At 35.9% G+C, this 11923-nt stretch overlaps 1 pseudogene; it reads right to left on the bottom strand.

The window, feature by feature from the left end:
* Window positions 1–7568: 7568 nt before the first annotated feature.
* Window positions 7569–10928, bottom strand: LOC115067350 (annotated as a pseudogene).
* Window positions 10929–11923: the final 995 nt, after the last annotated feature.

The following is an 11923-nucleotide window of genomic DNA, read 5'->3' as shown; positions in this document are numbered from 1 at the left end:
GGTGGTGGGGAGAATCAGTTTTCTCCAGGGATGAACTTCCTGGGGGATTATCTAATCTCAAATAGGAGCTCCTAAATATAGTTACATATGAACACCAATAATTGGACTCAGTGCAATATATACCTATATAGGCATATGTATATTAATAAATATATATGTAACAGTAATGACAAGAAGACAAGAAATTGTGAGGGAGACAGAGGGACATGGGAGGAGTTGGTGGGAGACTGGGAGGATTGGAAATCTTAAAAACATGATACTCATGAATGAAATTCTTCACATAAAGAAGTATAAAAATAATTTAAAAATTTAATAATGAAAAGAATACAAAGAACTTAAAGACACAGAATTCAAACAAATGACCCAATTGTAACCTGGCTATGGATCTGGAAAGAGTGTTCTTAAAAGAGAATAAAAATGGCTAAACATGTAAGAGGTGTTCAGCATCCTTAGTAGTTAGGGAAATACAATTAAATCTAATTTAAGATTTTATCTTACCCTAATCAGAATGGTTAAGTTCAAGAAAACAAATGACAACAAATGCTGGTGATTGTGGTAATAGGAGGATCTTTATTCACTACTGGTGGGGTTGAAAACAGGTGTAGTAACTATGGAAATCAGTGTGAATTAAAAAAAAAAAAATCAGTGAAATGATTCTGGTATACCACTCATTGGCATATGCTGGAAGGGCTTGATGTTTTGCTACAGATAAACTTGTTCAGTCATGATTATTGCTGTTCTTTTAACAAGAGCTAGGCAATGAAAACAACCTAAATAGTCCTTAACTGATGACTGGACCGTGAAATGTGGTATATATACACAATGGAGTTTTATTCATATGTGAAGAAAAATTGAAAAAAAATGTGTAGGTACATGATTGGAACTGGTAAACTTGCTATGCAGACCAAGCTAGCTTTAGAACTCACAGAGGTCTGCCTCCTCCTGCCTCCCAAGTGCTGGTATTAAAGGCATGCACATCCACACCTATCTTGTTACTAATTTTCGTGGAAATAGTTTTCTTTTCCATTTAGAATGATGTTGCCTGGGAACTCCTTGAATACTGCCTTTATTACGTTAAGATATATTCCCTCTATCCCTGTATACTCCCTGACTTTTATCAAGAAAGTTTGTTGAATTTTGCCAACTGCCCTTTCTGTATCTAATGGGATGGTCATGTGGTTTCTGTCCTTGAGTCTCTTTACATGGTGAATTACATTTACTGATTGACATATGTTGAGGCATCTCCAAGTCTCTGGCATGAAGGCAATTTGATGATGGTGAATAATCTTTTAGATGGATCCCATAATCCCTCAAATAATACTGGCCCCTGCTTTTGGTTACCCAACAGAACTTCACAATAAAACCCTGTTGCTGGGGACAGTGTAATACGATCTGTAGAACAAACAAGGAGAAACTAAACTGTTTCTGAATTCAAGACCTCATTTCTACTGCCTAGTGCTGGAGGGGGATATGCAAACTACCTGAAGAGAGAATTTAATATTCACTTTACCATGATATAAATCCTATGAGCTACAACTGACATGGAAGCTATGCCTACTGGGGCAATAGTAGCATGAGCATTATAGAAGTAACCAGATACTTTCTATTTGGATTTAAAATGCACTTCATAGGATTCAGTTCATATCTGACATTGGTATCAGGCCTAGATGTCTGAGGCTAAGTGGCCTACTGCCATAGGGGAGAAAACCTAATATAACTATTCTTCTAAAGAAAAATATGGTATTAAGCTTATGGACTTATTATTATATCCATAGATTAATTCATCTCTCAACTCAGCACAGAAGATTCCTTATGTAGCAGATAGTGATTAACACAGAGAACCACAACTGGACAGTGTGCAGAGAATAAGCGTCTGCACACAGCTTATCACTGAATAGGACATCTATATCAAACTTCTGGCTCACAATGCTCAAGGATCATTGTGGAAGAGGGACTATAGAGATTGTAAGAACTAGAGGAGTAGATGACCATAAGCCAACAGAGTTATCCAACACAACTGGTCACTTACTCATATGAATTCACAACAATACTGGCAACATGGAAAAGTCCTACATAAACTCAAGAGAAAATTCTAACATAGACTCATGAAGTTATGAGAAACTCGCAACTGGGAATGGGAGATTCAGTCTTGTTTAAAATGAAATATTTTGATGAGGCTGCATTGCATGAACCCACACCAAAGGGCTTTTGGAGGCACAAATCTGACTCTATATGCCTTTATATTTATTAATATGTTAAACTTGGTAGGGGACTAGTACAGGAGGGGATCTAAATATAATCGGAATACCTTATATAAAATTCACAAAAAAGAAAATTAAATAAATAAACAAAACAGTGGCTATACAAATGGTCAGCTTATTTTGGCCCTGAGCTCATTCCTGTCCCTTAATATGCTCACATACATTTTTTTTCTAAGTGTGATCACAAAATTGCATATGTTTGTTTTAAAAATACTTTTAGAAGTCTGAAATAAAGAGCTCATGACACCTTGAGAGGTCAGCAAACATCTTACATGGAATTATAGTGAAATGTCAGAGTTCTCTGAAATCTTTTTTGCCAAGATGTATGAATGAATAAATGTTCAAAAAGACTGGGAAAACATTTTCCTTAAGATTATCCATCAAATGTTTAGGTACCAGGATATATTCTTTAACATGTTTTCTGTCTCTGAGTCACAGATGACAGTGATTTCAAACACTTTTTTTATTTTCCATCTGATTCTTAAGAATTATCTCCTTTTCATTCATTATCAGAATGGAGTGGAAAGAAAAAAGGAACCATGGTGTGATTGTTAATATTTATATATTATTAGTTCATTTTTATTCTTACAAGCACTAATGCTACATTAGTTTGTGTCCTTTGTGATGGTTATTACTATGATTTTTTTCTATAATTGAGTGATGAAATAAACTCTTTCTTGGAAAATTACAATGTTATACAGTATTTTTCCTAAGAAAAAAACTAAAATGAAAATCTGATGTGAATAAATTCAGAGACTCAGTGTTATGATTTCCACTTACTCTGACAAAATTCTCAGTTAGAACTAGCTGTAGCTGTCAACATTTTCTGTTATTCTTATGAAGAATAATAGTATGTCAGTTTTATCAAGAAGTTTCGTGCAGATATAAAGTATTCTGTACTTTTATTGTGGACCTGCCAGCATCAAACACATGGCAATCCCAGCTTGTAACAAGGAGAGGACATTTTGTTTCGACTTTTTGGTCTGCTTATGAAATCTCACAGGAGCTTTTTATTTAAAGTTCAAATTCATTCTTACATTTACAATCCCAAATTTTACCCAATATTTTACTTTCTGCTCCTGCAAATAATATGCTCTTCATGTGATAATCATCAGGTTGTTTTTTCTTGTTTAATATTTTTGTGTTTTTTATGCTATGTGTATGAGTATATTGCCTGCATGTGTAAGTAACCCATAACATGCAATACCTTCAGAGGCCAGAAGAAGGCACTGGAACCCCTGGACTGGAGTTACAGACAGTTGTTAGTCACCATGTAGGTGCTAGGAAATGAACCCAGGTCTTCTGCAAGAACAGTCAGTGCTCTTAACTGCTGAACCATCTCTCCATCCCCTTCTTACTAGTTTTTCAATGCTCATAAATGCTATCACCTCAGAATTATAGTCCACAATCTGTTGGTCCCATCTCTTTTTGTCTACTATATGGCACTATACCAAGGTGAAAACATTTATGGAGATTAAAAGGAGTGAATGGGTCATGGTTCCACAATGCCCTTTGAGAGCACATATTTAGTGGCCTAAGGACTTGTCACAGGCTTCATACCTCCAAGATTTCATTATGTTCCAGTAGGTTCCATGTGTTCCAGCCCTGGACCAAGACTACAACACATCATACTTTGTGAAATAGTCTCTCTCTCTCTCTCTCTCTCTCTCTCTCTCTGTTTCTCTACCTCCCTCTTTTCACCTTTCTTCTTTCTCTTTTGTTCCCTCCCTTCTATTTATGTATATGCAAATGTGTTAAGTGACATGATATGAATATATATACATATATTTCTAATTCTGAGTATCATGAGTATAATGTTCTGTGGACTATATTTACATCACAATGAAATGGTATGTAGAACAATTCAATTTTTTAGGTCAAATAATATCTTCTGGATTAGAAGAAGGAAACAAGTAACTAATATTCATATATCAGGATGCAAATTTCAAAGACTATATTTTCTTTGTCTTACAACATGTTGCCTAATAGTCTCACAACTAATTTAAAGTGGCCTCTTTCATTCTCAGAAATGTATTGCTTTATTTTCTACATTAATAATATTTGAAAGGATGGGGATTTTGGAAACAATTTCCAATAGCATCTTTTAATTTTCCTCAAATGTGAAGATTCTTTTCTTTAGAATAAGATTACAGATAGAAATAATCATTCCCAATATAGTGATTTGCACTACCATGTGTGATGGTTAAGCTCAGTTGCCCACAAGATGAGATCTGGAATCACCATGGAGATAGGCTTCCAGGTATGCCAATGAGGGATAGTCTTTTTCATAAAGTTAATTGACGTGAAAAGACCCTCTCACTCTGAGTAGCAACATTCCCTGAACTGAGACCAAGGACTGTATAAAAAGAGATGGTCTACAACAGGAACATTCATTACTCCCTGCTTCTTGAACTTCTCCTGCCTCTTGGCTATGAATATCATGTGACCTGGTGTCTTGAGCTTTGCTGTTGTGAAACAACTTGTCCACCATGATAGAAAGCAATTTTGAAATGTCAGGCAAAATAAATCCTTTCTCTTTTAAAATGATCTTCCAGGATATTTTATCACAAGAGGAAAAATAATTCTGATACAGTATCAAAACATTAGTTTAAAATCTGGTACCTCAGGGTACCATTATGCAAGATTCATAAGTAATAATAAATAGGGAATTTTTTTCTGGTGGTTATACTGTCATATAAATATGCAAACAACAATGAAAGATATATTAATTGCAGAAACATTTTTGAATGAAAATACAGAATTTTAAATTTTACTATGAAAATTAACTTTTCTTAATTTCAACAAATGCTTTTTTTAGATTAATAAAGTCTGCAAACGCTTAAGAAACTTATGTCTATGGAACATTTTAAATTAATAATTTTGAAATAAATGATTGTCTTTAGATTAGATAATACAGTACAGTGTTTTCTGCACTGTCAATCTCATTTCCTTTCACATTATTGTTGCATAATCCAAGTAGATTTATGAAACTACTGCCAATATTTGAATTTCCAATATTTTCTACGCTTATTTCCCTTGCAGGATCCAATCTACAATCTGTCTTGCATTTTATTGACATTGTTGACATGCCACCTCACTTTCTCCCAACCTGTGGCAATTATATTATCTTTTTTACTGCTTTTATGTTTGATTCTTTTTAAGTTTTTCAAATTCATTGTAGATTGGCTCTTTGATTTGGTTTTCTTTAATTTGGATTATGACTATAGATTTTAGGAAGAGTATCACAGGCAACCTGGTTACCTCATACAATAGAGTACACGTCAGTATGACCTAACCACAGTGATGCCACTTAAACCTCTTAGCTGTTGTCTATCATTAACAGTAATTTCCAAGAAAATTTTGGAAGAAGAAACTTGGATTTGTAGATTGAAACAAAACAAGAAATGAAGCAAACAACTAAATAGATAAAAAAACAAAACCTTATAGTAGATAAGTAGGATAACTGATCACAGACCAAATTAAATGTAATTTAATCACGCATAGTGATTAAATCAGTAAAATTTTATAATACATATTTTTGTTACCAAGATTTTTAGATGTCTCATTAGGCCCAAAATAGTAGCTATCAGGACTGATAAGTAAGTTAAGCTATTTCTCCAAGATAATTTTTAAATCTACATTTCTTCCTCATCTTCATGTGTGGAATTTCAAATGTATGTGATAAAATTTACCTCAAACAGATGCATTGCTTAGGCCTCAAGTTTTTAAAATGAGGATAAAGATTATTGAAAGTTGTTTTTTAAATTAACAGTTTTATTTAATAAGTAATGCATATGCTTACTTCTTAGAGTGATTTTTTTCTTTTAGATTATTGATTATAATTTTTATAACTGTATTTTTTATTACCTTTTAATTTTATAGTAAATAGAGCTTCCTGCATTAACTAGAATGTGTTTTTCAGTAGGATATGCACTTAATGGGCACTGTTTTCATGGAACTAAATGCAATCTGATGTCATAACATCTCACTTAATTGGAGTGGTAATTCTCCTTAGTAAAGACACTTGCAAATAATTAGGTGAAAATGTAATGGGGCTTGTGGGTCCATAGGAGGATCAAGGGTCTTTTAGATCCAGAATGTCTGCCACCAATTATCTACTAACCACAGAGGTTTAAACAATTTGTAGGAGACATTTAAACCTGCTTCTTTTACTTGAGCTTATTGCAGAGTCTTCTGTTACACCTGTTAAGATGTGGAAGAAGGTGTTGCTTCAGCCTTTCCTCAGATTTATCACTTCTAACAGCTTGCTCACTTTTTTGACATAGGTTACTTATAAGGCAGCTCATTCTTGCCTCAAGAAAACCATAAAATTCCCAGTCTAAGACAATCCAATTCAATTCTCTTCTCTCATATTATACATTTTCATCATTCTTAATCATTTTAATAATCTTTTGCCAATTGAGACTATCTATCACCATTTTATGACTTTGTAATTGCTGAATTTTTAACTGTGATTCTATTTGAATCATTATAAACACTCTTCAGAAAGAAGATAATTTCTTTTTCTAAAGAGAGTTCTCTTACCATAAAATATCTATATTTAAGTATGTGCTTAGAAGATCTAAAAATTATACCATGATTTATCTTTATACATAATCACATAAAAATTACAAAAATGTAAATTCATAAAATTTGTTAATACAGAAATTACCTAATTAACAGCGTTATCAGCAAATAATACAATAATTATTGAAAGGAATTGTATTGACACATGCTGAATTTTATTATGATTTTCAGTGTTTAGGTTCCATCTCCCTGAAGGACAAGCAGCTAGGCAGTTGCAAGCGGTGTTGATCTGAAGGTCCTAACTTGACCTAAGACTTTCCCCCAAATGCTGGAAGACCCATTCCCAGGAAAAGTACTCTAGAAGCAGAATCTGGGTCTCCTCACTGCCAAGATCAATTTTTTACCATGTGTATGACAGTGGCCAGTCTGGGCTGAGAAGAAAGGCAAGCACCTGGCCTGAGAAGCCTCAAACTCCAAAATGGAGCTACCATTTTTTGTTCTAAAGGATAAGAAGAATAAAGACATTCTTCCTCACTGGGCTCAATCACTGAAACTTTCCAGTGATGAGGTTGTACCTCATGAAGGTCAGGGTTAGCTCTAGGGAAGCAGTACTTAGCATAAAACAGAGATTTGAATTCTTATCGAAGAACTCCTGGAACAGGGTAGTGACAGAGAAGGTGTCCTCACTGAGTCCTTAAGTTTAAACTCTTCAGATATAAAGATATCTTTGGGACCAGAAGGAAATGGGCCTCATCTATAGGTTTAGCAACTAGTGCCTGCTCACATTCCTCCGTCGCCTTTGTCAGCCTTCTTTACAGCAGTGGTACTGCTTTCTGCTTTCATCACCTCTTTCCTCTGGGCCTGGGGCTCATGTTTCTCTTCCTGTTGAAACTTTTTTTTTTCTGCAAGTTTTTTTGTACATTTTTTTAGGCTGGCTCTAAGGAAGCTTTTTAGCATGAATCTGGGCCATTTTCTCATGCAGCTACACCTCTTATAAGACAGCCCTGACTTGGGTTTGGTTAGTGCAGGTAAGGAACCTGTGGTTAGTGTTGGGGAAGTCCTAGGAGAATGAAGGCACCAAGACCTGTTTATAGAGACAAAATAAGATGTAGAAAACTCTAGTATCAGTCAGCACTACTCTTTTGCTCACCAGTAAAGTCCTCATCTTCAAGATACCATCCAGAAATCCCAAGATTTGCCTCAGCTCTTCCTTTGCCTTTTCACACGCCTGTGTTGTAGTGCATGATGTCTATATTGGTTAACAAGATTCTGGCTGGAGCAACCATGTCACTTTCAGGGAAGCTAACCCAGAGCAGCACCTGAGCTTTTGCCTCTGGAGTACTTCCCCCCAGATACTCATTGCCCACATAATAGGCATTTTGCTTAAACACACAGAAATTATTGATGCCCTGGAATGCTGGAAAATTCTGGGTAGTAAATTTGAAATGAAATCAGGACTATTTTTGATTTGGTCAAAGTAGAAGTTCTGTGGTGTAAAGGGTATACAGACATGAACTCCACTTTATTAAGAAGCAATGGGAACTTTGAATACAATTCAGTGTTCAAGACATGAACAGGGTACTGGCTGCCATGGTGATTTCTCAGTGAAAAGTGAAACTTATTTTATATGAAAGTACTGACACTATTGTTTTTGCAGTGCAAATATACAATAATTACTTACGCCATAAAATATTCCAAGTAAATAATTCTTCAAAGAAAAGTATAGTATGAACATAAACCTATGTGGCATAGCATGAGCAGTGCATTTTTGCATCAGAACTCTGAAAGAATAGTCAATTTCCTCAACAATTCTTTCATGATTTACTCCTTGTTCTGTGCGTGTCACTGAGGAAACAAAGAATCTTTTGTTCTCCCCATATCAAAAGGGCACTAAAAGATTAAGGAAAGGATTCTGTAAAAGTCCATATTAGCAAACCAATTATCTTATTGAGATTACTAACAGGAACATGATCTTTTCCCATGAAGCTATGCAATCAAGAAGCCCAAGCCTAAGCCATTGTTTCCTTGGCGTACAGTGGCAGCTGAAACTTTGATCTAAAGAAGAGCTTGCAATGGTTTCATGAGTGTCTGGGGATCTCTTGAGTCTTAAGAGTCTCTTGAGTCTGAGTCTCATGACACTCTCCTTCTATTCATGGAAGTATGGTAATTGGCCAGTTCTATTGAGCTTCTCCTATTTGTTAAAGACTGCTCGGCTTCAAGACATTGATGAGCACAGTTAAGTCCAGTAGGAAGAGCTATACTGCAGGCCCCAAATATTCCTTGGTCTCCATCCTTCCAAATCTGAACTTTATGAACATTTGAGACTGGAATCACAATCCAAATGTGTGGGAGTGACTCTAGATACGCTGACTCGACTCCAGTAGTCGAACTTGCACAGAGCCACATTTGGGTACCAATATTTGGCTGAATATGACTTAACATATGTGACAGAATACCTGAAAACTGGGGGAGGGTGTTGGGGGACATGGAAGGCAGAGGAAGTCTAAATCTGCTTAAGATCTATTATATGAAATGCACAAAAATTTAATAAACTATGTGTGGCTTCTGCAATTTGCTGAGTGATTTAGCTGACCCATGTTTCTCATTTGTACTTTTTTTTATAACTTCTCTAAGATTTACCCTTTGACAGTTTCATATATGTATATACTGAATTCTGTTTATCTTCATCCCCACACATTCTGACTTGTCTTTCTCTTATTCCTATTACCCCCAAACTGGTCCCTTTTCCATATTTGCCTCTTTTAGAAATATTTGCTTTTTAAAATTTTATATTATGTGTATGCATATTTATCATCATGTATATGTGTGTACTATGCATGTTCCTTTTGCCTGCATAGGTCATAAGAAGGTATCAGATCCAATAGAGCTGGATACCCAGACAGCTGCAAGCTGCAATATGAGTGCACCATCCTGGACCTTCTGTAGGAGCAACATGTGTTTTTAACTGTTGAGCCAGCTTCCCAACCCTACATTTGTTTTTTGGTTTTGTTTTGTTAGTAACCAAGTTTAACCAGGGCCACATGTTGATTATGGATTTAGTCCTATTCATTAGTGCCTGATGAGCTCATCACTGGGTAAATGAAGATAATGTCCATGGCTTCTCTGGCATCTCTCAGTAGCCAGTAGTTTAGTAAGCAGTAATAAGCCCCATCTAAAATTGACTGGTAATAGGACTAGTCTTGTGCATTCCCATTACAGGCCACTGCAGCTACCATAAGGTCATGATAGAATGGCTGTGTCATGTTCATTAGATGCCATTTCACAGCCATCTTCCAGCTTTTAAATCATTCTGTCCCCTATTCCACAGTGTTCTGGAAGCCCTGAAGCATCTAGGATAACTGTCTTGTTTGAGTAAGACCGTCACATTCTTAGAAACTTGATCAGCCACGTGTCTCTCTATTCACCACTATTCACTGCAAAGAGAGGCCTCTGGGATTAAGTCTGAAAGTAACAATTCACTGTGGTTAGAAACCATGGCCTGAATTATCTCTGGGTCTCCTGCAGGATAAGATAAACCATACAATATATTGTATGTGAGTTTATTAACTCAAAAGGAATGAGTACCCAGTGCCTAGACCAGCGCCACCACAAGAACCCGCCTTATCAGACCGTGCCACACCCATAGCCCCGCTAGCATTTGCTAACTCTTCCTGGGCCAGTGATCTCACCCCAGATCCACAGGGAGTCAGTCCATTCTGTCTTTGAGTTGCTGTGCTGGCTGCCAGTTTCCTACACCATCAGGCTCTACAAGCGGCTCCTGGCTTCCATCCCAAGATGGCTCCCAGCTTCCCTTCTTACTTCCTGCTCATGTCAGGACCCGCCCCTTAACCAGCCAATTGGGAAACAGAAACATAGCCTATCAGAAGGCAACGTGGCACAATAACAATTTAACTCACCAAAAGCATTAAGTTCTCCTCTAGGTTCTAAGACTTCAGCCATGGTGCCACATTTGTATTTCCTGATGTGAATTCACTCTTGAAAAGCAGCCTTCAAATCTAATCAGAGAGCAATTGGTTACACCCCTCACAGTCATTCCACTACTGCTTCAACGGGCACATCTTGCTGGGCTTCGTAGCTAGGTAAAACCGTTGATGCCTCATCTTTTCCAGCACCCTGCATGGCTTCTTTCAGCACTGTAAAAGCTAAGGATCAAGGAGGAATCCTCCATTTCACTTCCAGTTTAATTTATCAGTATCTTAAAATCCAAGTGTGTGCTATATTCACCAACACAATCTTATTAACTAGTTATGGTGAATAACCAAGAGGAATGTGGTCTCCCTGACCAATAATAGTTCGTAAGGAAGTCTCTCATACCTGACACTGGGATTTTTGTTTAATAATCCATGGCGTCTAGAAGCAGGATTTCTCAGAAAAACTAACAAACCAATAAAACAGACCTGTGAGATATCTTTTCAAATGTGTTTTATGATAAGCCATTTTTCACTCATCCTAGAATACTTACATGAAATCATTTTCTGCATCTTTTATGTTTGAAAGTTATTATAGGTTAGATCCATCCATAAGCTGCTGTTTAATTTTGTTTCTTCCTTACACAGAGGAACTTTCATCAGAGTAGCGAAGAGTTCAAGATTTCTAAAGAAATACCGATGCAGGCATTAAGTGCTTCACTTAATTTTAGCCAAGTTATTATATCTCACCTTAGCTTTTTTCTTTCCTATTAGTCATGTAACATATGTTATTAATTTTTCAAAACTGATAGTATGTCCCAACTTTGTTAAAGTAAGTCAATAAATACTCATATGCAATATTTATTCAAGGAGATATAACCTTTGACTGTATAGAACTTAAATCATAAAGGGAAATACAAGCAACAGTTAGAAGAAAGAATATCGATAGTTTCTATGTCTGTCAATCATAATCCAAAATTCACAGATGAGAACAAAAGTTTGCATTTATTTATTTTTTAGAAATCATATTAAATTTGACTTTGAGGTTCCATCTGATATGTAAAGGCAGGAAATTGAATCTACTATTTAATTTGTGACACACTCTTTTTTGCCTAGGGTTATACAAAAATATGTTTCAACTGAGGTAATAAAATGACATCAGTATCTTTATACATTCACAGCCACCTTCTATGTGATTTTATCTTC

This window comes from Nannospalax galili, unplaced genomic scaffold (genome assembly GCF_000622305.1).
Source record: "Nannospalax galili isolate Female #2095 unplaced genomic scaffold, S.galili_v1.0 scaffold625, whole genome shotgun sequence".
NCBI lineage: Eukaryota > Metazoa > Chordata > Mammalia > Rodentia > Spalacidae > Nannospalax > Nannospalax galili.
The sequence above is the reverse complement of the archived record's forward strand: the minus strand, read 5'-3'. Positions and strand labels throughout refer to the sequence as shown.